At 45.6% G+C, this 26,531-nt stretch overlaps 2 long non-coding RNA genes across 2 annotated transcripts in view; both read right to left on the bottom strand.

Annotated features, from left to right (window-relative positions):
• The window catches only part of LOC309367407, a 368,756-nt gene that overhangs the window by 195,514 nt on the left and 146,711 nt on the right, over positions 1-26,531 (bottom strand). The gene's annotated exons all lie outside the window — the stretch shown is intronic.
• The window catches only part of LOC309367402, a 54,051-nt gene continuing 28,510 nt past the window's right edge, over positions 991-26,531 (bottom strand). The window contains exon 3 of the long non-coding RNA XR_014167137.1: positions 991-1,086. This is a non-coding gene — a long non-coding RNA (uncharacterized lncRNA). The remainder of the gene's footprint in view (positions 1,087-26,531) is intronic.

Here is a 26,531-nt window from a genome sequence, read left to right as displayed (position 1 = left end):
ATTGGGGGAGGGATTAAAAAGCAGCACTTACAGGATTGGGCCCCAAATTAAGATGAGAAACTCCCCACAAATCCCCCATAAGTGCTATTTCAAAAGGGTTGTGGAAGAGTGAAACTATTTGATGCCCACAAATCCGGTTTCCCTTTTGTATGAATGCTTTCCTCCCCACTCCCCATGCCATATTAATGCTTTCAAATAAAAGCATAACAAACAAACATACACAGTGCAAACAAACAAACAAAGTTAAACAGTGCAATGCTATATATGTGTCCTTAGAATTAAATACAGACTCTCCAAGTGTCCCTGTTTTCTAGGGACAGTCTTGGATTTACAGAAGCCATCCTGGTTTCTGATTGGATACTAGAATGTCGTGCTTTTCCTTAGGATGTCCCTATTTCCATCTGAGAAATGTTGGAGGGTAGGGAGTTATGTGACCCCCGAGCCAAGAAGATACGTAACTATAAACCTTTATAAGACATCTGAAGGCGTTTTTTAAAAAATGCCTATTGTTTTTATATATGTTGAAAGCTGCCCAGAGTAGCTGAGGCAACCCAGTCAGATGGATGAGGTATAATAATAATATTGATAATAATAATAATGGAATAGGATGTCCCCATTTTCATTGGAGAAATGTTGGAGGGTATGTAAGTCCAATAAGTGTATAGAATATTTCAGCCTAAGCAGTCCTTTTCTTTCTTTATTGCCAATCCACTTGGTTGATGATAACCAAAATGCACAAGTGAAGCTCAGCGACAAAATGTTGGTGGCGTGAGAACGTTCCCAAGTGTTTTCTTTTAGTCTTTGCTCTTGAACGGAGTCTAAAGGGCTAGTTCAGTTTATAGCTCATTTCCTCCCCCATCCATCTCGGTGTCAGGGTGCGCAGACTGAGAATGTTTTGTGTCTCGGCAGTAAGTCAGATCACTTAACTGCAAGCAGGTAGGAGCACACCAGTTGCCTTTCTTATCTGATGTTGATGCCTGAACAAGTTCTTACCATTTTAGTCAGCTGCATCGTCCCCTGTGGTGGTAAGATTCACGATTGTGGGGTACTCTGACGTCAACTTCAGCTATTATATTTCCTGGGTGCCTTTATAGATGGATAGATAACTTTAGCTTTTACATTTCTTATGTACCTAAAATTATCTCCTCCCCCGTTTAAATTATACCAGATAAGACATGCCGTGGTAGATCAGGCCCGACCTATTTTAACAGTGGTCCTTTTGCAATCTAGGCAATGGGAAACTTTAAATTAGCAAAGTAAGAATAAAATGCATTAAAATGTTTACAGCCACTGCTGGTTTGATTAGGAAGCATTGTACACATGACATTAAGTCACAATCTATATATGCCCTGCATTTATTCTGTCACTTCTTAGGAAATACTGCATTTTGATGTGCTTCTCCCCAAACTAGCTTTAATCCAAACTGAGATTTCCACTTTCCTCTGGAACTGACATCCCCTGTTCGCTCATTTTTTACCAGGCAACCTTGTTGACAAATTGTTGCAGTCATGGTTGATATCTGAAAGTAATTCAAATACTTCAAATCTTCTATGTAGCTCTGGCACAAGAAACTGGTTTTGCCCAAAGACAGCTTAGGTCAAATAGTTTAGTAATATGATGGCTAAACTATATTACCCCTCCCCCCTAAAAAAACCAGCATAGCACAAAGAAGTTGATTGAACAAATTCACTTTGAAAAATTCTCCTCAAAATTCTCTGTGTCATACTCTGTTGTCAGAGATTTCCCAGATATCGCTACATACTTGAAGATTTGCAGAATACTTAATATCCACATCTGACATGTGCTGGTATTTAATTTCAAAGCACATCTGTGTTTGGGTTTGTGTATTCTTCCAGGAAATGCAAATATCATGCAAATTTCATTGAAATACAAACCAAACGAAATTTCTCCCCCACCTCTGCCATATGCACTGCCCTAGAACTGGGATTCTTTTATTTAAAACAATGACATTGACATTGCAAGACGGGATGAACTCCCGTTGCTCTGTCCCAGCTTCTGCCAACCTAGCAGTTCGAAAGCATGCAAGTGCAAGTAGATGAATAGGTACCACTGTGGTGGGATTTCCGTGCACTCTGACATCCGTCACGCGGCTCCCTCGGCCTGAAGTGAGATGGGCGCCGCAAGCCCATAGTCGCCTTTGGCTGGACTTAACTGTCCAGGGGTTCTTTACCTTTTTTACCTGTATGTGTCTACTCAGAAGTATGTCCAAGTTCTCATTTTAAATTTTTATGTTGTGAACCACTCTGTAATCTCCAGATGCAGGGCAGTATGCTAATTTAATAGATAAACCGGGCATCCTCAGACTGGTGCCATTTTGGGGTGGGATTCAACCACATACCAACAAATTCAGGTTGCACAATTTATAGTTGACTGGGAGTTCTTGTGAAGCAAACGTGCTTTCCCAAAAGATTGGACTTTCTGCAATAATGAAATGTGATGGGCAATTGCAGTGGAAAGTGTGGGGTATTACTTGCTTTGATGACATCTTTGCACAAGAAAACAGAAAGAATGCTCTTTAAACAGCCAATGTGGTCTAATCTCCCTGCAGACAAATTTGGTACACAGGTTGCCCATTTGTGCCCTTGCTCCCAGGTTCATATGTATCGGCTCGGTGACATAGTTGTAGAGTTTAGTCGGCCACGTGAAAGCGTTCCCTTCCTCTGTCTCCAGCCCAGCCAAGCCTGAGTCGCTTCTAGATGCTCCCTGTCTCTGCTGATTATAATTCCTCGTGTATCAAATGTGTGCTTCTGCTGGCGGTTGTCAGCTGGGGTAAGCTACCAAGCTGTTTTGATGTCTACATTAATAATCCAGTAATTAGCGGGACTTTTCTTTTCCCTTTTTGCAGGACGTGGCCTTTTGGATTCCTTTGGCTGTAACGCTAGCCCCACCGTTCTGCAAAGTTATCTGATCTTGGGATCTGTTGAAAGAGAGCACCAGCTGGACATGTGAGATTGCAACTCACTCCTTTGGCTGCTGGGTATTACCAAGCCCTTGAGGAGGGAATGAGAGGTTTTGAAAAAGGGGGAAAGACAACTGAGTGCCCAGGAGAGGAGGAGATGTGGTGGGCGGCACCCAAAACTAACTCCTTTCATTATGGCACTTCTGTAGCCTTCCTGCCAAGCATTAACATCTTCCCCAAAAATGGTTTAAGAAATTGGAAGAGGAGTTGTTGTTGTTGTTGTGATATCATGCCACCCTCCATCAAAAATAATGCCCCGCTTCCTATTTTCAGCATGAGAATTATTATCTCTTACCTCTGGGAAGTAGCAGAATTTTTTGGGTGGGTTGGCATCTAAAGGCTAACCAAGGGAGGCGGAGAATAATTCTCAGAGTGATCTTTTCTTCCAGCTCCAGCAAGGAAGCAAGAAAAACACCCAAAGGCTTGATGACATGTTTTACTACAAGCACAGACCTCGGAGATATCTTTTTACAGGCCCCTTTTTCAATTTCTATGTAAATTTCATTGGCTTAATGTGGCTCCTGCAAAGGAGATTTACCGATAACTCTTTAAAATAATGATGTTGTTAATTCTGTCTGAATTACTGAGCTGATCGCCTTAAAGCACTTACGACAGACACATTAATAATATCTAATGAACCCAGCCTGATTACAGCAATAACTGGCTGTAAAACAGGTATTTTAGATGGCAAAACCAACCTCCCCCCCCCTCTCTCTCTCTCTCTCTCCTTTCTTTTACTATGCCCACATCCAGAGAATGAGAGCCCTCTTGGAGCACCCTGGAAACTGCCCATTCAGTATGCAAAAAGGGGGATCATAATGTTTGTGTGCACATGTGCATAGAGGTCAGTGATAGCTAACACTATCCCTTCCAGATGTTCTTGAATTACAACTCCCATAATGCCTGGCCATTGGCTATGCTGACTAGTTTTGACGGCAACTGAGAGCTCGTGTGGTGTTGTGATTAGAGTGTCTGACAAGGACGTGGGGGACCAGAGTTCAAATCCCTACTCAGCCATGGGCCCATCACAGCCTCTCAGCCAACCTTCTTCACAGGTTGTAAGTAAGTGAACTCTTTATTAGGAAAAAAACCAGGGTCTGCTCAGGGGTGCCAAGCCTAATGAGCACAGCAACTTTTCTTCGGTAGGTCTTGCCCCCATGTGGCAGTTCCCAAAGCTGCCTACCTCTTCTCCTCTCTTGGATCCTTCCCAAGCAATCTGATGCTGGCATGCCTGTCTTTGCTCGTCCCACTAAATACTTGAGAGACCAGGTTGGAAGGGAGCTTATCACAGCAGAAGGGGGAGACACCCTTGTTTCTTCACCAGCCTGACTCACCTCTGCCTCTTGGTCTCCCTCCTATCCTGCTTCCACTTCATATGCTGATTTGCTCTCTGCCACAGACTCTCCTGCCAGGGGAGCTGATATGGGCCCCAGGTTATGGGTACCCAGTGCACATGACATCATGATGTCATTTTGCAACGTGACATCATGACATCACACCCACTCCCCGGCATCTCTGGGGGCAGCTCTGGAATTCCTGTGCCCAAGATGCTGTTGAAGGCCTTTCGAGACCTTGGAAGTTGCATGGGGGCCCTGCTGTGTGGGTTCTGAGCACCCACAACAAAATTTTTGTGGGTGCTCACACACCAGAACCCCCTATCGTTGGCACCCTTGCTCCCTGCTCCCTAAACTCTAGTACCTCTCCAGCTTCCTGCTCCTCCTCCCAGTCTTCTCCCTCTTCTCCCTCTGACCACTTGCCATTTTCCCACCACCAATCCTCAAGCCCTAAGCCCGTCTCCCTTGTGGGTTCCACAGCTGGTGCCTCCCACCATTACTCTGTGTCCAGCCAGTCTGTAACATCAAGACAAGGTTTGGTCAATCAATCAGGGAGCCCAGTCTTGTGGTTTGCTCACTCTCAACAAAGCAAGAGTGGCAGTGCTGGCTGGTGTCCAATGAGGCTCAGAGGGCAGAAAACAGGGAACACCTGAGTAGGTGGAGCCTGAGACAGAGACCGGCAGAGTTAACCAGTTCTGGTTTTGCCCCCATCCCCCTTCCTGATGAGTTTTATGAAAGCAACAGTGAAACCTGGGAGGAGGAAACTGACATCCCCATGGGCCAGTTTAAAGCAAGTTGTCCAGCTGGTGGGAGCTGCTTGAATGCAGGTTGAGATTGGTGGGGCAGCACCCTATTCACCCTAATGGAGCAGCCTTCCTTAGGTTACAGTTTTATGTAACCTAAGTTTTCTTGAGAGTCCCATGGACTGCAAGAAGATCAAACCTATCCATTCTGAAGGAAATCAGCCCTGAGTGCTCACTGGAAGGACAGATCCTGAAGCTGAGGCTCCAATACTTTGGCCACCTCATGAGAAGAGAAGACTCCCTGGAAAAGACCCTGATGTTGGGAAAGATGGAGGTCATAAGGAGAAGGGGACGACAGAGGATGGATGGTTGGACAGTGTTCTCGAAGCTACCAGCATGAGTTTGACCAAAGTGCGGGAGGCAGTGGAAGACAGGAGTGCCTGGCGCGCTCTGGTCCATGGGGTCACGAAGAGTCGGACACGACTAAATGACTAAACAACAAAAGTGCTGCAGGGCAGAGTGGGGTGAACGATTCTTTTATTCTCTTATTCAGAAATATATTCAGTGTTTGTGTTTAGCTTTGTTACCCTTTCTGAGAACAAGCATAAAACACAACGGAACAAACATCTTTATGATTTTCACACTACACAGCTCTGAGATTTGAATCTACGTTGCCAGCCTCCATAGAACCAGCCGATATATATTATGAGGAAAGCGATCTCTACCAGTTCCCTCCAGTTCCCCTCGTTTCATCTCCAAAGGATGGCAAACACATTTAGATTTCAGCACCCTTGAAACGGCAACAGGTAAGATTCATGGGGTACTAAAACAAAAAACCCCACCACAACCTGCCATATCCTTGGCTTTTTAACAGCACACAGGAGCATTCCAGGCGGAAGTCAGTGGCACAACATTCTGTAACAGAGTTTTCTGCTTTGCCTGATTACATTACACACACCACAGATATTGAAGCATTCCGGCAGTTTTCCAGCACTCCCAGTGAGGGATCTAAACCTTTTGACCTCAAACATCTTATTAAAGCCTATGCTGAACTACGCTTCCACAAGGGAGAGGCGGGGGGAGAGGAACAAGAAACTCCTGGACTTATTCTCTCCTATAATTCATTCAAGTAAGCCCTTGTTGAGTGGAGGACCTTGGCTTTGATGTTAAAGGCTCCTAATTGGAAGGAAGTGAAGTGTTAGCCTGTCAGGCTATTAGTCTCTCATCAAATACTTTAAGAGGTATGGGGGACACTGAAGTTCTCACACTGAGGCAAAGAAAGCCCAGAGTGGCCTGGTCTTTGTTAAACTCTTTAAACTTTGCATCTGTCTTTTTCTTCTCCTTTTCTTTTCTTTTTTTAAAAAAGGTGCTTAATATACATTGAATTATCCCTTGAATTTTCGACCTTTTTATCTCATTTTTTAAAAAATGACCTGGGGTTTGCCATTGACATCTTTTGGCAAACCCTCCAAGTGTCCCTATTTTCCAGGGACATCCCTGATTTAGAGAAGCTGTCCCGGTTTCTGATTTGATTCTGGAATCTCCCGCTTTTCCTTAGGATGTCCCTATTTTCATCAGAAAAAATGTTGGAGGGAACGTCTCATTGGAGAAAGGTTGGAGGGGATGCTTTTGGCAGGAGTATCAGGGAAGGAGGATGAAGGGCAAAGGCTACAGTTGGCAGAGTGTAGGCCTCACATCAGTGACAGATAGCTCAGCCCTCATCTCTAACGTGATGTAATTAATGGCTCACAGACCCTCCAAGTGTCCCTATTTTCCAGGGACATTCCCAGATTTACAGAAGCTGTCCCAGTTTCTGATTTGATCCTGCTTCTCCTTAGGATGTCCCCATTTTCATCAGCGAAATGTTGGAGGGTATAGAGTTATGTGGCACACACAGACTCCTGAGCCAAGGTAACTATACAACCTTTAGAAGACATCTGAAGGCAGACCTGTATAGGGAGGTTTTTAATGCTTAATGCTTTTAATAATTTTATATATGCTAGAAGCTGTCCAGAGAGGCCAGGGAAACCAAGTCAGACAGACTTACACACACACACACACACACACACACACACAGAGACAATCATCATTATTAGTTATTATGGAATAGGATGTCCCTATTTTTGTTGGAGAAATGTTGGAGGGTATGTTTTCACTGTGAGCTTTTGAGTGTGATGTTGAATCTCCCCCACCTGTATTCAGGTTAGGGGAAGGTCAAAGATTCCATGCTCATTCTGTCTAGCTAGAGTACCTTTTCTGGAGGGATGTGTGACAGTATCCCAAAGACATCTTTCTTCCACCTTTCAACAAGAGATGTCATCTGTATGTCAAGGAGTGCCACATGCAATTATTATAAGTGGCAATGTTGTTTAGATGGGGTGGATTGTCATAATCTGCTGAATGCCATGTTCCTCTCACCTCTGAAGTGGGGCAGTGGTGTCTTACAAGTATTTGCCGTATTAGGCCTTATGGATTGCGGGGTCCCTCACTGCTCTTTGATTCTACCAGAACCCTGTGCAAGTTGAGGAGGTACAGTTCAATGAAAGCTCACTGGTTCTGCTACAAGAACCATTTTATACAGCCAAATACAGACATACCTCGGGCTGCAGACGCTTCAGGTTGCTTTTTTTCGGGTTACGGGTGTGCCAAAATCCGGAAGTACCAGAATGGGTTGCTTCCAAGTTTTGGCAGTCACCCATGCACAGAAGTGCTAATTTGCACTTTGCGCATGTGCAGAAGCGCCAAATCGCAACCCGCGCATGCACAGACGCACCGCTTCGGGTTGCGAACGCTGTGGGTTGTGAACGTGCCTCCCGCACGGATCACGTTCGCAACCCAAGCGTCCACTGTATGTAGAAATGTTTCCGTTATTTTCTGCTCATATTTTAGAAAGGGGGAAAATAGAAAAAGAAAACCCCACAGACATATTTGCATTCTGGATGGGAAAAAGTTGATGGTTACAGAGAACCTGTCGAAAAAAGACATTGTTGGGTTATTATTATTATTATTATTATTATTGTAGAATGTGTGTTGGATCATTAACCAGCACAAATCACTATATTTTGGGAGTTTCCAATATCACAGGGATACAAACTGCAGTCCAGTCATATCCAGCAGTGTTCATACTGGATCTCACAGAATTGTGATGGCAGGAAATACCATGAGTTGTGTGCGTTGACTGTATCAGTTGTTTGAAAGCACACACTCTGAGCAAAAAGCAGGCAGGAATGTGAATCTGTGGTGGGTGTCAAGCTGATCATACCCCCTACTCATGTGTCTGGTGTAAAACAAGGAGTTGCTGCCTACCTTGCTGCTGCAAGCAAAATTTGGTGTGCTTAAATTAGATAGATGGGAAAATAGATAGTTTGCATTAGCCACAAGCCATAGCAATAAGATTAAATATACTGGGGAGAGAGCTAAATAGTTAGCTATACAAAATACGTTCCGGAAGTTTACATCAATACAAATGACAGAACTGATACATGACCCTTTAGCCACAGATAAAACATGTGAACCAATAGGCTTTATTTTGATTAAAAAAATAAAGCTGAGAAATGTTAGAAGGTCAATCAAGTAACAGATCCTATTCTAATTGCCCCTACTAGAAATTTTGCAGTTTGTGCTTAAATGAATAGATTATGTGGTGCTCCTCTAGAAGGATCCCAACTAAAGCTGTGTTTCTGTCATGGTGTGTTTTTGGAAACACTGTGATTTTTTATTTATTTAAAAAACCCATGAATAACTTTCTGTAATAATTTTCCATGGAACTGTGGTATATGAAAAGTGGAAAATACTGGCAGCCTATGTACAGTGTGTCATTAACGTTTGCTGCACTGAGGTATTTACTTTTGCCATGGTATTTGCTCTACTCTCTATACTTAGATTTTAAAAGAGAGCAAGTTTTCATGTTAAATTTAACTCGCTGGAATTGTTCATTTTGAAGCAGCACCGACACCAACTTGTTACATTCCAGCCTTTCTGCTAGGTTAGATCATACCTAGAGATATTCTTATTCCGCAGTTCAGTACAAATACCACACAAGTTCATAGCGGGCACATAATTCAACCTCTGTAGAATCTGAGTCTTTCTCCTTTTTCTTATACCTTGTTGCTGCTTCTGGCCTTTGCAAGGAGCTGTCAGACAAGCTGGACTTCATAAGGCCTTAGAACAGGGGCGAGAACTTCCAGACAGTGTGCCAAATTTGGCTGGCATAGTTCCTAATCTTGCCCACCGGGACATTTTGCCCAACAGTGCCCAGCTGATGTCAGATGTGATGTCAGCTGTGCGGCAGAACAATGGCTAGATCAGCTGCACAACTGAGTTCATGGGGTGGGGGGCAAAATATGGGGGAAACCGTATAGGAAATAGGCTTGAAGTTTTCATTCACCAGCTGATGGGCAGTGGCTTCAAGCCTGATGACCAGTGGCACTTCAAAACACAGAGCAAGTCCAGTATGTTGGCTTCAAATCCCAATAATAAATACCTGGCAGCATTGTAGTGTCTGATGATTGACAGGCAGGTAGCCCCACCCACCCATCAAATTTAGTTCATCAGTCAGTTCAAACTCCCTACCTCTGCCTTAGGAGCCTGCAACATGCCAAAGGAGCAACCACTCCAACAGCTCTCACCAGCTCTGGCCACGAGGGGAGCTCTCCAGGGTCCTGCTCAGCAGTTTACCTTGCCTTGGACTGGTGAGTTTGAACTCCTGGACTCACACCACCTGGTCCTAGCTCTTCAACAACTCAGAGTGCCCTGAACTCTACCTGGCACATACTCTCCCTGGGCACCCGGTAGAACACATGGCAGCAAGCTTTAGAGGAAGCTATTGGGACGCGGGTGGCACTGTGGGTTAAACCACAGAGCCTAGGGCTTGCCAATCAGAAGGTCAGTGGTTCGAATCCCCACAATGGGGTGAGTCCCGTTGCTCAGTCCCTGCTCCTGCCAACCTAGCAGTTCGAAAGCACATCAAAGTGCAAGTAGATAAATAGGTACAGCTCCGGCGGGAAGGCAAATGGCGTTTCCGTGCGCTGCTTTGGTTCGCCAGAAGCGGCTTAGTCATGCTGGCCACATGACTCGGAAGCTGTACGCCGGCTCCCTCGGCCAGTAAAGCGAGATGAGCGCTGCAACCCCAGAGTCGTCCACAACTGGACCTAATGGTGAGGGGTCCCTTTACCTTTTATTGGGGCATGAGCTCACAGAGGCCAAGCTCCTCCTCTGATGGCCAATGAGCAGGAGGAGATGCACAATCCTAAGTCTAGAGACTTCATTGTGCAATTGGCCTGGTAAAATCAGTATAGGAGATTGAATGAAGTGAAGAGGGGCTGTCCCTCTTTTGAAGAATGGAACTATGATGAACAGCCTTCAAACATTACCTGTAAGCTCCTTCCTTGTCACCTTCCACAGGGTTTCCCACAGCAGGTTGGAGTGCTTGTTTGTTGACACCCGAGGAGCAGTTGAGGTATGTCAGGTGGGGTGCCCTTGTGGTGGCACCTCTGCTCCCCTGGTTTGGCATAGGGTGCCCCTGCCTGTACATCCCAATACCCACCTCTGGCCACAGGTCTGCTCCGAAAGGAATGTGGTCCTCAGGTATAATAAAGCACCCGCTCCCCAAGCCTACAGTGTCCCATATTCTATTGATTGTGGGTGACATTTGCTGAAGTCTGGCCTCACTGCCATCTCGATCCTGTGAAGCCAGATGAGCCCCAACTTAATTTTACATGACTCGTGCCACTGATTCTGGGAGAACTGCTGAGGCTGAAATGGAAACAATTGATATAATGGTAATTGTGCTTGGCATCTTGTGTGATGAGTTATTAGGCGCATTAAATGTAGGAGTGAGCTTTCTTTCCCTTTTTTAAAGCTCTTCTGCCCTATTCAGTAACGCAGCCGCATTCTTAGGGAGTCAGCGGAACCCCTTCCACCCTGAGGACAAGGGATATTGAGATGAATCTCCAAAGACATCCAATTACATGACATTTTAATCAAAATGGCACTATTTAAATGTCATCAAAATGTATCACTTCAGCATTTGGGGGGAAAGGAAGCACCGAAGTGAGGAAATGAGCTACTGACCGTCTTCCTTTTCTACACCATACTGAACAAAGAGTAGGAGCAGGGGTCCTTGATACTTTTGGAATACCTAGAAATCTCAGAAATCTGGAAATCTAAGAAACTATCCCAAGCGGCAGAAAACACCTATTTCACTGAGGACAAGCAGGCAATGCTCAGCACCACCCAACTCACCCTGCAACTGGCAAAGCACCTATACACACCCCTTCGTGCATTGTGTTGTGGTGTGTGACTTGAACCTCCTTAATATACAGCAGGGATGGGGAACCGCTGGCCCTTCAGAAGTTGTTGAAATTCAATGCCCATCAGCACCAGCAAGCACCGCCAATGGTCAGGGATGATGGGAGCTGTAGTCCAGTAACCCAGCTTCAACACTCCTGAAATGCAACACCCACCCATGTTATGTTCCCTAACTTTCCTCAGAGGCTTCTGTGGCAGCCATGCCCTGTCCACTTGATGTAAGATCACGATCACATGGTTTTTCCAAGATGAGGCTCACTTACTGCATTCTGGGTGAGCTGACAACTGTGAGTTCCCCAAATGCAGGAAACTCAACTGCGTAATTTCTGCGTAACTTCCAGACAGGGGCTTAATATAGTAAAGTGGTTGTAAACAGAAATGGCAAATGGGCTGCTGGCCACAGGGTGTTTGCTTGTCTGTCTGTCTGTCTGTCTGTCTGTCTGTCTGTCTGTCTATAAGATTTCCCTCAGAAAAGGTAAATCTGGGGGAGGGCGGGGGTGAATACATGTTTTTGATGCCAACAATGTTGTATGGATGCTGTGGGAAAAAATCTTCATGCATGAGGAACATTCATCCCACAAGAAATGCCCATCTGGAAGCACCCTAAATCTGAAGAAGGATCTGTTTTGATGAACCACATATAGTATTCTCTTGAAGCATTCTTGAATCATAGAATCATGTTGGAAGGTATCCTGTGGACCATCTAGTCCAGCCCTCTACAATGGAGGAATATGCAGCTGTCCCTTATGGGGATTGAACCTGCAACCTTGGTGTTATCAGCACCACACTCTAATCAACTGAGCTATTCTTTAACATGAATCATCACAGATCCCCTTCAAGCTCCTTGAGATCTGTGCCACCCTTGGGCATGTCTCCACTCAGCCATTGCTAAAGACCTGGCAAGCTCAGAGTTTCCCAGATGCATGCCAAGGGGCAGAGATGTCAACACACATCATGTGACTTATCTCGTGCAATTTTTTGAGCTGTTTCTCGGCACATCTTCTGAGAGTCAAAGCAGACATGATGGTGGGAAGCCAAGGTGTCACAAGTGAGTTACCATGGAATTTTGATGGAAGTAGAAGTAGAAGTTGTGACCAAGTCAAAGTCATAGTCTATTTCAGGTCCTTGTCGCTTTCACATGTGTTAGCTCATGAGATCCTGTTATCTCCTATTTCCTCATTTTAATGCAGTTATTATTATTATTTTTTAAAATAATATATTTTTTAAAAGAACTCACGAAAACTTCCACTTACAATATTTGGATGTGTTTTCTAAGCCAAGAGCTGTGTTGGAACACCCAGGAGGTGGGGAAGCCAGTGGATCCAACCTGTGCATTAGTCCAGAAGGTGTGGATCATGTCAGTTTTTACTGGGATTCCCAAGGCTTGAATTCCTCAAACATCTCTTAAACAGAGATTACTTACAGCAGTGGTTTTCAACCTTTTGGGGTCCACGTCCCTTGACCAACTACCTTCTTTCTGCAGCTCCCCTGTGGGGCTCAGGAGCCCAGTTATGTCACCCTTTGCCTCCTCTCCTCTCCTTGGGAGTTCTCTGGGCAGCTGCTGCTTCTGCCCCTGGTCTCTGAGCTGCCCCACCTGCCCCAAAGAGAGGTGCCTTCTCACACTGCCCCACAAGGGCCTGGGACTTGTCTGTCCATTCACAACAGCAAGGGTTGCCAAACTGGCTGGCTGGGCTTCCTTGTCCACTTGCTTGCTTGCTCTGAGGCTGCCTCAGCTCCTGGCAACCAGACCCCCTGGCCAGCCCTAGAGGCACCATTCACCTGGGGAGCTTGTAGCTAGGACCACAGCAACAAAGCCATGCAAGCCTTTGGGAGGCAGAGATGCAAGAGGGCATCCGAGGAGGGAGGGAGAGAAGGAAAGAGGGACAGAGGCCAGTATTGCCCACGGCACCCCAACCATCGTTCAAGGCACCCCAGGGTGCCACGGCACTCTGGTTGAAAACCACTGACTTACAGAGATGTGCTTGCAGAGTGGCTGAATGTGTTGCAAAGTATAATGCCAGCAATACTGCATCCACATTCTAGTTCAAATGTGCCCATGGGAACTCTTTAACATCTATGCAGATTTGCGTCACGGGCCTATGTACCCTGTTATTTAAGTACCCAGTAGCACCAGTGCTCATCCCTGTCACGAAGTGACAAAAGGGATGCCCCCCTCTCCAACGAGGAATCCTGGAAACCATAGTTTGTCTCTCACATTGATACAGTTCCCGGTGCCCTTAACAAACTACAGTTCCTAGGATTCTTTTTTTGTAGGGTGGGAGGTGCTTTAAATGTACAGTGTGCAGACAGCCATAGATGCAGTGACTGTGATAGATAATGGGTGTTATGCAGCAACAGTGGACTAAAATGTGTGAGCTGGAAAACCCTCTTTCAGAATTATTGATACCCATCACAATGTGCAGTTTAAGACACTCCCAAGCACATCTGCCCTTTTAGGTACTGCGTAAAGTCCTTTTCTTAAGTCCCAGGCATTTGACCTCTAGTGTATTTTCATTTCATTTCTGCTCTTTTTTATAAGCTCTGCAGTCAGCCGGTCCTGTTTTCCTTATTGCTGTTTTATTGTGTTTCATGATGCTTCTTGGAAATCATGGTGAGAATGTTTTAGTCGAAGGTTGATATAAGAAAATAAATGAATGACTAAATGGGCATTGGCATTTACACTGTGCTGTAAAAGGCAGACCAGCTCATCATTAGACATCCCTGGTTCCTGCTCCTGAGAAACTAGCCTCTGAAGCCTCCTTCTTGCATTATTTTTGTATATGCTCCCGAAAACACAGAGGTGTGCTAGATGGTTGGAGGGGCAGGAGGAATTAACCAAACTCATTAAAAACTTCAAAAGAAGTTCATGTCAGAATTCTGGATCAAAGGATTTAGTGAGTCCTGTAATAGGAACCACCTGGTTTGTTCCTTTAAAAACACACACACACACACACACACACACACACACACACAAAACACCATCAAGGAGACATCTTTATTCCCGTTTATAAGTACTTAGCATCAAACGATTTAGAATAGCTTCCGAAACACATTACCATAATCGTGTCATGATAATGAAGTTAACCAGCCACTTCCATCTGATTATTGTTAGAGCATTTAGAATATTGTGTTACTAATGACACACATATACATACACAATTTCCAATGGTCTCAGAAAGCTTTCTAGGACAAAGGCGGAAGTTTAGCTCCCATGTAGAAAACCACAGCTCTGAATGCAATGGCTGATAATACAAGGGCGATAATGAGTACTCAAAGGTGTTGAGGTAAGACAGAGCGAGAATTAATAAGATTACGCAGCCAGGCATTTTCACTGGGCAACTGCTGTCCAGGTAACTTTCATGTTTTCTATATACCCACATGAAAAAAATATCTTTCCCCTCACCCCACTCTCTCTCTCATGACCTTTTTTCTATAGGCATGTTCCTCATCCTTAGATGCAGAAGCTTACCACCTGCCAAGGTAAACATTTAACTTCAGTAAGACCTGGGCATAGTGATGCTTAAGGCCTCCAGCCTGGTGCCAGCTCAGACCTGACACCCCTCCCACAAACACACCTGGTACTCTTGCCTACAGTTGCCATCTTTGCAACTACCAGGTACTCACTTCACCTTGGAACCAGACATCCTTTAGATGGGGGTGGTGCATCTCGTTTTGCTTCTTGAGGTGAAACAGGAAGTGCCGCCATGTCAGTGGTATAGCATGGGGGGGCACAGGAGTAGTTGCCCTGAGTGCAAAATTGCAAAGGGGGTGCAAAATGTCAGCTCCTGGTGCTGCCTCAATATAGCTGCATGCTTCTGTCACTAGATGGAATTAGGACCCTCACCAGTCTAGCTGCTGCATTCTGGATTAGTTGTAGTTTCCGAGTCACCTTCAAAGGTAAGACCACAAGAGCGCAATGCAGTAATCCAAGTGAGAGATAACCAGAGCATGCACCACTCTGGCAAGACAGTCTGAGGGCAGGTAGGGTCTCAGCCAACATACCAGATGGAGCTGGTAGACAGCTGCCCTGGACACAGAACTGACCTCCACCTCAATGGACAGCTGTGAGTCCAAAACGACTCCCTGGCTGCACACCTGGTCCTTCAGGGGCACAGTTACCCCATTCAGGACCAGGGAGTTCTCCATACCTGCCCATCCCCTGTCCCCGCAGAACAGTGCTTCTGTCTTGCCAGGATTCAACCTCAATCCATTAAGTGCCATCCATCCTCCAACCACCCTCAGACAATCTATTGTTTCTCTATTCATGAAAACAAAATTGATGAAAACAAAATTGAAAACTACCATCTGCATTGGCCTTCGAAACACATACTTTTCTTGATGTGCCTTAAGACCATCCTATCATGACTGAATTCAAACCCCATTGAACACTTCTCCTGGAGGGGGGAAAAATCTGTGGAATTTTAATCCTCAGGACTGAACTGCATGCATTTTCTTTGCTTGAGCACTTATTTACGATGTGATTAATGAGTTTCTAGGATGAGTTGTGCTTTTGGGGGGCTCCGGTTTCCATTCACTGGTTATGAGAACACCCACAACATAAAAGGAGATCTTTACTGCTGTGCAATTTCTAAGCACTGCATCTGTGTTACTTCAAATGTGCCCCTAGTAGTTTGAACACTCATTCCTTAAAGAGAATGTAAAACTCATAATTGGGCACTTAGAGAACATAGATTGTCCATATAATACGACCTGTGATTCCCCACCTCATGTCTTCTTTCCCACTGAGATTAAAACAAAACAAAATAAGGGAATCTCCGCATCCAGAAAAAAGTGCTTGGTCTGCAAATAAGCAAATAATGTTCCTGGTTGTTGTCTTTTTAAATGCTGAAGAGTACATTCCAGCACTATAATTTAGGCGGTGGGAAGCAAGCTACTTGGGTAGAGGCAGATAAGCTGCCTGCCATCTCTGCTCCCCCTTGTAAGTATTTGCCTGAGATCTCCAGAAAACACTCCTGTCAGGGGGTAGAGGAAATATGAGGGATTGTGGTGGCAGCTACCAGAGAGTTCTGATGGCTGACCAACCCGGACTGGCTGTTACAGAACAAAGGGAGCAAAAAGTTCTTTATCCACATCCGTTACAGGCACTTTCTCCTATGTATAAAATGCTACTGAAACTGGCAGCTGGATGTTATTTTAACACTGGCTGTGTCTTTCCTTGCACCTAAGGGCAACAGGCCAGCATAGGGGAGTGCAGGTTAGGCCATTGGACACACACAGCTCTGTCTGCTCCCTGCTGCTCAACATTGCCTGCTGCCTGAGGGTGCCACCACACTCTGGCTAATGAGAGGGCCAAAGGGAGCGGTTGGGACTGTAGTCTAAACCACTGAGCCTCTTGGACTTGCCGATCATAAGGTCGGCGGTTCAAATCTGAACGATGGGCTGAGCTCCTGTTGCTCTGTCCCAGCTCCTGCCAACCTAGCAGTTCGAAAGCACACCAGTGCAAGTAGATAAATAGGCATGCTATGGCGGGAAGGTAAACGGCATTTCCATGCACTCTGGTTTCCGTCACAGGGTCCTGTTGTGCCAGAAGTGGTTTAGTCAGGCTGGCCACATGACAAACGGTGGCTTTCTTGGCCTGAAAGCGAGAGGAGTGCCTCAACCCCATAGTCGCCTTTGACAGGACTTAACCATCCAGGGGTCTTTTACCTTTACCTTTTACCTAATGGGAGAGCCAACTCTGCCAATACCTGCATATGGACTTGAGTTGTGGTTTTTTCGCTGCTCAAAACATATGCCTTAACCCTTTCAGAGCCTCATGGAATATGTGCCCTGTGGTAAATTCAGTTCCCAAAAGAAAAAGTTGCCACCACACCGACACACACCCTGTGATGTGGACTGTAGAGAACATCAAGCTAATGTGTTACCCACCCAAGACGAGTAAACAAATAGTTTGAATTTGATTGATTTTTGCTATAAAAGTTTCCATTTTTCAGTCCCTGAGATTGCAACGCTTTAGGGTGGGCTTTTAACATCTGATTTGGTTTCTGTTTCTCAGGGTGCATTTGCTGAGAGGCTGTCACTTCCCCTCCTCTTTGGCTTTGTTTTCGCTGGTTTTTGCTAAAATTCTACAATTGTAAAATTCGATAAAAGTATCTTTCAGTTCTTTTGGACTGCTTTTATTGATCCTTTGATCCTTTGAGTACTACCATTGTGCCACTTGGAAGTTTTATTACAGTGAAGTGGCATATAAATTTTGTTAGAGAAATAAACAGAACCAAAAAAATAAACAAACAAGCAAAAGGTTGAGGGAACAAGCTGGAGAAACACACATGGACTGGATGCCATAGTCGTTGAGGGAAATGGCCAATAGATGTTTGTTTCCTGTAAGTTTGGGCCTGGTGGGGATTTGGGCACAGCTACAGCATCGCCCTCCACTAAAAAGGGCTTCCTGCCAAACGGAAGAGCACAGAGGCCACCTTTTGTTTCCTGGGAAAAGTGGGCAAGGCACTTTCCAATACGCCATGGCAACCCTCTCAGCTAAGAGTGTTGACAGTGGGAACTGAACCACTAGAAACGAAACTGAATCGGCTCAGCTGGAAGGAGAGCAGCATTCCTAAAATATTTGACAAGGCTTTAAGCCAGCAAGGGAAAGAGATCTTTTTATCTTGTTTCTCTCCCTCCCGCCTTCTTTCTGTCTTGGCTAGAATGTCCACAGTTCTAGCAGCAAAATCCCTCCTCCTCCTGCTCTCGCTCTCTCTCCTCATAAGGTTTTCATAGCTGTGCACACACATCCCGAAGCACGTTCCATATTTGCTTCTAAAGTTTTCCGGCAAATAAAGTAACGTGGATGGGGACCCTGTGCGTGAAAAACACCTGGAACATGTTGCTGATATGTGCCTGACTTTGAGGTCCCATCCACTCCACTTTTACAGTCATGAAGAATCTTGGGAACTGTAGTCTGTTAAGGGTGCTGGGAGCTGTAGTGCCATACCCTTAACAAACCGCAGTTCTCAGGATCCTTCAGAGAAGCCGTGGCTGTCTGTTAACATGGTACAAGAGTGCTTTAAAAGGATGATGAGGCTGTGGCCTGAGCTGGAACAACATAAAAACACAATATAAAAACACAAAACACATAATAAAAGCAAAAACAAGAGCAGCTCAATAATTCCACACACACACACCCCACAACACATTTTTAAAAAGCCTCTGGTGTCAATGAGCCAAAGACCTGGTTGAAAAGGAATGTGGGTTTTTTTGCCTGGTGCCTAAAGGTGTATAATGAAGACACCAGGCGAACCTCCCTGGGGAGAGCATTCCACAAACAAGGAGCCACTGCAGAAAAGGCCCCTTCTCGTGTTGCCACCTCCTGGACCTCTCGTGGAGGCAACACACAAAGAAGGGCCTCAGAAGATGATCTCAGGGTCCAGGTTGGGTTCATATGGAAAGAGGCTGTCCATCCTAGCAGTTGTTCTGGGACATTAGGAGCAGCTTGGTGCAGGCATGTCTTGCTCCACAAAAGCAGAAAATTGCTCCCACTTGGTTGCCATTCTTCACAAGTGGAATCTAGGATGAGATGTATAAATACCTGTTTTTTTTTGCAAATGTCAGGATATGAGTATTAGGGAGGTTAAGCTATGGTTACCAGATTTTTTTTCAATGAATCCACTTTTTCTTTTCTTTTGAAGCTGTGTAGCAAAAGGGGGTCAGTAGTGGGGATGGTGAGGCAAAAGACCCTGGGCCCAAGCACACATGCATATTGCATAAAGGTGCAAAGCCCTTCTTTCCCACCCTGTGAAACATAAATGCGCAGAGTTTTTAAAAAACTGGGCAATGGCGCACCGACCGCCCATGACTCCCAAGCCTCCCCCAATCTCCTTCCCCCTCCCCACTTTATTTTGACTGATCGGGGGAGGCTTGGGAGTCGTGGGCGGTCGGTGCGCCATTGCCCAGTTTTTTAAAAACTCTGTGCATTTATGTTTCACAGGGTGCGAAAGAAGGGCTTTGCACCTTGCCTGGCAGAGAAACCGTGTGCCTTGAGCCCCTCCTGGGCAACAGCCACCCGCATGCGATTCCCAAGCCTCCCAAGATCTATCAAAACATCTGCAGGAGATCTGTACCACTGGACGTCCCTGGTTCCCCCTCGGCAGTGGCAGCAGCAGTGAGCAGCGAGCAGCTCCTGAAGCCAGCCAGAGCCAACTGCGCTACCAGGCTGCCTCCAGGCTGCTGAGGCTGCCGCTGCCATGTTTCCCGGGGACAGATTTGAAAATCTGGGGACATTCTGGGGATGGAATTTGTCTGGGGACAGATTTGCAAATCCAGGGACTGTCCCAGGGAACCAGGGACATCTGGTAACCCTAGGTTAAGCAGCAATCATTGCTTTCCAGTCTCCAAAAGGACCATGCCTCCTGACATCCATACTAAAAGAACTAGTGTAGAGAAGATACAAACTCCAAAGTCCAGCTTGTTTAGGACATGAGTTTATGCTTGTAGCAGCCAGGAGTGTCATTGCCAGAAAGAAAATATGTTAGTAGACAGACCTGGTTTGGAAAATGGTGCATGCTAACCCTCAAGCCTGCTTCAGAATCAAATCCTCCATCTAGAAATCCTTTAATCCTAATCCTAGAACTTTGTGGCTCTATTTACTCATGAGATGAAGAGAAAGCCTTCTGCATGTGCTCAATAACACTCTTTCTTATTGCACTGGCCAGCCTCAGTTCAAATTAAAGCCTCCTAGGGGAGTTTTAATTTCTTCTGTTTTTTCTTTTTCCAAAACGAGGATCTTCTCGGAAGAGGACGATGCAGATTTTACAATTGAAAACCGCACTAGGCGTGCTCCTTTGAACAATATCGTGGTGCAGACACACTAACAAGTGTGGAGTTATGAAATGCAGCCAAGAAAGTAAAGACACAATAAAAAGTGGGGCATCCCAAAAGGAACCAGTTTTCCAGAAGTGATGCTGAAATGAAAAAGGCTCTCATCAGCTTGAACTATGGTTAAGACTCTGCCAATTATATTTAAGGATAATGAAAAATAAATACAGCTGAGCTATTAGAATAGCTGCGAGAGTTAAAGGTCTGTCAGCACCTCCATTGTAAATCTAGTTTTTCAGTGGCTTAAAAGTGCAGTAAAAATGGATTCCAGCCCTAAACTTGGCAGACAGTCATTGCGGCTTCAGACTTTTTCCCTTTTTCTTTTAAGGAGGAAAAATGGGATTGGACAGCTTTTTAAAGCTGCTCAAATGGTAGACGTTGACATTTTTTCCCAACACTTAAAAAAAAGTTTTTTAAAAATACTTTGATTTAAAAACAAAATGATGCAAGTTATTAGTACTCCATAATAAGAACTAGCCATGTGCTGCTTTTGGGGCTGGTCCAAGACTTTAAAAGGCCAAAAGAGTTCAGATGTGGGTCAGCAGACTAAAATAATTGTAGTCCTTTAGGGTGGGCTTTTTAAAACAACAGCTCCAAATTGGCCTAATAATTCAGCCTGTGTTGGCACAGCTTTCAGTTTTTGCTTCAGAGGGAGGCTAGTGCCAATATTGTGCAAAAGTCCAACCCGTGTTCTTAATCACCCAACCTCTTTGCTTTTCATTATTTGCATTGCGTTCAGGTTAGGGGAGACTTGGACACCTGAGTGCTACAGAGAAAGCATTATGGAACAGTCCAGTTGTCTTCTGTGTTGATGTAGCAAATAATTCCTTACTAGCAAGGTGCCTGCCAGATGATGGAAATGTACGAAACAATCTGAAACACAGGCTAGCTCTGAATTTCCAAACATGCCAATGGAGCAGCAGGTGTTGGTGAGGGCTGGTGACTTCTCCACGTCTCTTGACTGTGCACTGAGAGAGGTTTTTTATTTACTGCTGTTCTTCAGGGATGTTGGATGTGTGGGTTGCACTCTGCATGAGAAGTCAGCTAGGTTCCCTGAATTGAGCATGCTACTACCCTCTCTTTCCTCTTCAGGTTTCTAGAAGCACTTTTCCTGCACAAGCCAGGGAAGCAGTTTGGGAGGACCTGGCGGGCAGGCCTGGTGGTTCACAGACATCGAGAAATTATGTACGGAAGACCATCGTGGTTGATTCTGCTTGGCTCTGTATGGTGTGGACCAGATTTATTGGGCCGCGGAATTCAAGGGCTCCTTTCGTTCTTGCTCCATTCATACCAATACTCTGCCCACTTCTCGTGAGAAAGAGGAAGGCACATAGCCAAAGAACATTTCTGAGTTTGATGCATTCGAAGGCTAAGTGAGAAGCCAGGGGGAAAGGGTTTTCCATGGGAGAAGGTGTAACAAGGGAACACAACTGTGTGTGGAGAAAGGCTGTCATGAATCCACCAGTGTTTGGAGCTCTGACATCACTAGATAGGACACAGGTGTTCCTTCTAAGCCAGTGGTTCTCAACCTGTGGGTTCCCAGATGTTGTTGGACTACAACTCCCATCATCCCTGAGCTCTGGCCTTGCTAGCTAGGGGTGATGGGAGTTGTAGTTCAACAACATCTGGGGACCCACATGTTGAGAAAAGCTGTTCTAAGCGATAGAATAATGCAAGCGGCCCAAACAGGGACCACTTCATGTGGAGGAACTCTATATATCCCTGGTGTGTGGGTCAGTGGACCAGCAGGGCTAGGCTGGTCCCCTAAATGTTCCTGGTAAATTACTATTAAAGCCTGGTGCCTCCTTCCCAAAGCCCAGGAAGCGTCTGCCAGGCTTAGAGAGGGAGGCACAATGCTCACTCATGCTTCTGACCCTACTAAATTCACTGCACGCCACACAGGTGTTCCTTAACACGCCAGTCAAACATGTGTCTGTCTCCATGCATATTATGCACATGATGGGAGGCCGGGCTAGTCTGTGTCTGCATCCCCTGCACACATGGGGAAGCGGGTGCTCTTGAACCTTCTGGCAGAAAGTAGCAGCCTCACGCCACATTCTCTCCCCCTAGATACTTAAGCACACAAGTTAATCACACCCTGGACTTCACACTCACGGACAGCCATTGTTTGGAAAGGTAAAAAGAACAGGGAAATGATATGCATAAGTAGAGTTAAATATTACATTGGGAGGATGCTCAACACAGAGTCATCATTTTCGGTGGTATTTCCATTGGCAGTTCCCTCCCTGCGAGAAGGGAGGTTACAGGGAACCAGGCAGAGGGCCTTCTTGGTGGTGGCACCCACCCTGTGAAATGCCCTCCCATCAGAACTTTTAGAAAATATCTGGAGGCAGCCCTGTATGTGGAATTTTTTTATTGTTTGATGTTTTATTATGTTTTTATATCTGTTTATATCTGTTGGAAACCACTTGGGCTGGGGCAACCCAGTCAGATGGACAGGGTACAACCATGATGATGATGATGATGATGATCAGTGGAACATCAATTTCTTTCCAGTGTTTTTACTATCCTAGGTCCAGGCAACTCAATGCAAGCAATGATTACCAGGATAATCTTATCCTTTAAAGAGAAAGTTTCCAATAGAAATGAATGCATTTTTAACAACAGCAAAAATCTCTCTTTGTCTTTTCACATTTTAAACATTTTTTAAAGGTGTCGACACATTTTTCAGCTAAAGGCAATTGAGACAGCTTTGAAAAGTGTTATTTTTAAAAAAAATCTTTTATATGTATAAAAAACCCAACAGCCCAACCCCAGACTGTTCTGCCACCTGCATGTGGAATGTTTTAATGTCTTAGGAAGTGTTATTTACACTAAGTAAGCTTGTCTGAGAGAGTGTTTCTGGCATTAATCTATTGTGTTAATTCTTATGCACTGCGGGGATTTTTCTCACTTAGTTGTTATTTGCATAATAAGGTGGCTTAAGGATAAGATCTCAGACTGTTGAGGGTTTTTTTTTACTGCTTATTTTTAATTTTCTTGCCTTAATTGAACTTGCACGCTGTTGCCAGAGCATTTGGTATGATTCATTACAAACTCGATTGCACAGCAGGGTAACTCAGAACTCTCTGAAGAAGAGATCTGATGCATTTGAATGTCGCTTTTGGAGATATGACTTCGCAACTTTAATGTGTATTTTTTTTTATATGCCGGCAAGATTTCTAGATGGCACAATCTGGAAAAATATTGCTGTGGTTAAGGTGTCATATCCAGAGCCGTGATTAAAATGTTTAGGGCAACTGAGCAAAGGAAGCTGATTAATACCAGATCAGGCCACTAATCTATCTGGATCAATACGACCTACTGGGGTGATATCTAATACAGTGGTACCTTGGGTTAAGAACTTAATTCGTTCTGGAGGTCGGTTCTTAACCTGAAACTGTTCTTAACCAGAAGCACCACTTTAGCTAATGGGGCCTCCTGCTGCCACCGTGCCGCCGGAGCACAATTTCTATTCTCATTCTGAAGCAATAGAGGTACTATTTCTGGGTTAGCGGAGTATGTAACCTGAAGCATATGTAACCCGAGGTACCACTGTACATTACTCATTTGTGTCTACCAAAGGCATTATGGACCTTGAAGACACGCAAACTCTGGATGAAAGGGAGAAACGAGCTAAGAGGAAGGCACATTGGGCAAATCCTCACCGTGATCAACTCGCACCCAACAGGGGCAGAGGAAGGGGGTGCGGTGGAGGCAGACCGCCCCAGGTGCCCTCACTGAGGGGGGTGACATTTGGCGCACCGCCTGTCTGCGACTCCCAAGCCTACCCCTACATCAGGGGAAGGAGGGAGCTGCGCCGCTACATCAGGGGAAGCCTACATCAGGGGAAGGAGGGAGCTGCGCCGCTTAGCCGGCAGCATCCCCTCCCTCCACCTTTGGTGGGTTTTTTTTGTCTGTTTTCCTTTTTTCTTTTATTAAAGATTTTCTTGTTTTACAGAAGTATGTGTAATGTCTCTCGTATTTTTTCCGTGTAACATTTTTACAAATCAGTTTCATTTGTTGAGACATTGGGGGGGGAGGGAAGATGGGGGGATGGGTTGGCGATGTTTCTATTTTGCTTAATGTATGTAGGGTTTCGTGTCAGCATTGCTCGTGCTGTTCACTTGTGTTCCTTTGGTGGTGAGAGAGGTTGGGGTTGGCCTAGGGTGTGGCTGTTCATTTGTGGTTGGCTGTGGTGATCTTTGTTTTCGTGTGTGAGTGGGGTGGGTGGGTGTTTTGGATCAGGTTAGCCATATTGATTTATATGCTGTTGGTGGATTTTTGTCATTGTCTTGTTGGGCTGTGTATGTGATAAAGGGGAGCCATACCAGGGTAAATGTGTATTCTTCTGTTTGTCCCCATGTCAGTTTCAGTTTATTGGTTAATTTTCTAGTAGGGCTGTTTCCCATACTATTTGGTACCATTGGTCCATGCTTATTCCTGACAGGTCTCTCCGGTGTCTGGTTACGGTGTTTCTGGCCTCTCCCTTTGTTTTGACAGCTGAGGAGGCTTGGGAGTCACGGGCAGGCGGCTAGCCTAATATTCGCCATTGGCAGTTCACTCCGCCCCTGTGGGTGGCTTGCTCTGCTCCTGGCTGCAGGGCGCGTGCGCTACTCCTTGCACCCAAATGGCTATCCCGCGCCTAGGAGTGCACCCTCTGTGCCCTGGCCCCCTTGGGAGCGCCCGCCGCCGCCCTTGGGAACGTGCCCACCCTGGGTAGCGCAGGCGTATGCTGTGCCACTGGCACCCAGAAACCTATGTCCCCATCGTGGAAGGATGTGCAGATCCAGAATTGGCCTCCACAGTCGGCTACGAACACACTGTTAAGACCATATTCACAGAAGACAGTCTTACTTGGTTGTAAGAGATCACCAAAAAGAAAATCTAATGTGTTACACTCAGAGTAGACTCACAGTCGTAAGTTTCTTATAAGTAATGTTACACTCTGTCTTCAGTTGGTGGATTCGAACATGTTACGGGCTGACAGCCTGACCTAAGGCAAGTCCCAGCAGAAGCATTATCACCATACAAACACATGTCCTTTTTTGTTTTTAAAGTAACAAATAGGTTTGCAAGTGCATATCCAGGCTAAGGGTGATTCTCAGGTCTGAGAGTAGTTGAGAACTACTGGCACACTTTGTAGCTTAAATTTCAAGTGTTTCACACAAGCGTATCTTCCAGATCTGGAAATGCTGGGGATTTGTGTGCAACACATGTGCTCTATCACTGAGCAGTGATCTCCTTCCCAAAAAGAAAGGACCATTAATTCCTTTTTCTTGGGGCCACCACACAAAAGGCCCCGTCTCTTCTGCCTGTCAGCTGAACTGACCCAAAAGGTAGACACGTGAAAAGCGCCTCTGAGGCTGATCTTAATGTCCAGGCAGTCTTATACCTGATTTAGGTAGATAACTTTTATGACCAGGGCTTTAAAGCTTATGTCAGGGAACTGCCATCAGCTCAGAGGCGAGAGGTGGAAGAGCAGTTGTGTTACAGGGAGCTTCGGAAGATCTTGCGAAGCAGTTCTTCCTCTGGCAAGGAGGGAAGCCCCGCCTCCAGTGGGGAAGGGGCGCAGGGACCAGAAGATGCTAGGGAGAGCCTCAACACCAAGCCTGAGCAAAGGGGAGGGGAGGCAAGTCCCCCTTTGCCAGCACCCACACTGTGCAGTAGGTTTGCACGCAGAGAGAGGAGGAGAAGGATGGGGGTCACACGACTGTTATGCTGGGGAAGGTATAAGGACCGCCCACTCCCAGATTCTGCTAGCGACTGAGCAGACATGGACTTGTGACGCTCTGCACTGTAAGATAGTTTGTATGGATAATAAAGCCTGGAAAAGACAGGTTGGAGTCTTGCCTGTTTGCTCTCGAGCAACCACACCATCACCTGACAGCTTAAAACCAGCCAAGAACTGAGTGGCAGCAAAGGAACTGCAATTGCACATTAAGCACAACATCAAAGTCTTTTCGACCTGCAAAACAGCTGATGGGTGGCCAGGGTGCAGCTGTGGAGGGGGAAGGAGAGATGAATATTAGAATCGTAGAATTGTAGAGTTGGAAAGGATGTAGAGGGTTATTGAGTCCAATCCCCTGCCATGCAGAAGTCCTAACTAAAGCATCCATGACAAATGGTCATACAACTTCTGTTTTAAAATCTCCAAGGAAGAAGAGTTTGCCACCTCCCAAGGGAGTCCATTCCACTGTCAAACAGCTCTTACTGTCAGAAAGACCTTACTGAAGAAACCCAGATGCAGACCTCGTATGGTCCACAAGCCAGGACCTCTCCTCTTCTCCTGGCCAACACGGTCTGTTCCAACAACACATGGCAGCCGCCCCT

The sequence above is a fragment of the Podarcis melisellensis genome, assembly GCF_964234715.1.
Source record: "Podarcis melisellensis genome assembly, chromosome: 3".
Lineage (NCBI taxonomy): Eukaryota > Metazoa > Chordata > Lepidosauria > Squamata > Lacertidae > Podarcis > Podarcis melisellensis.
The sequence above is the reverse complement of the archived record's forward strand: the minus strand, read 5'-3'. Positions and strand labels throughout refer to the sequence as shown.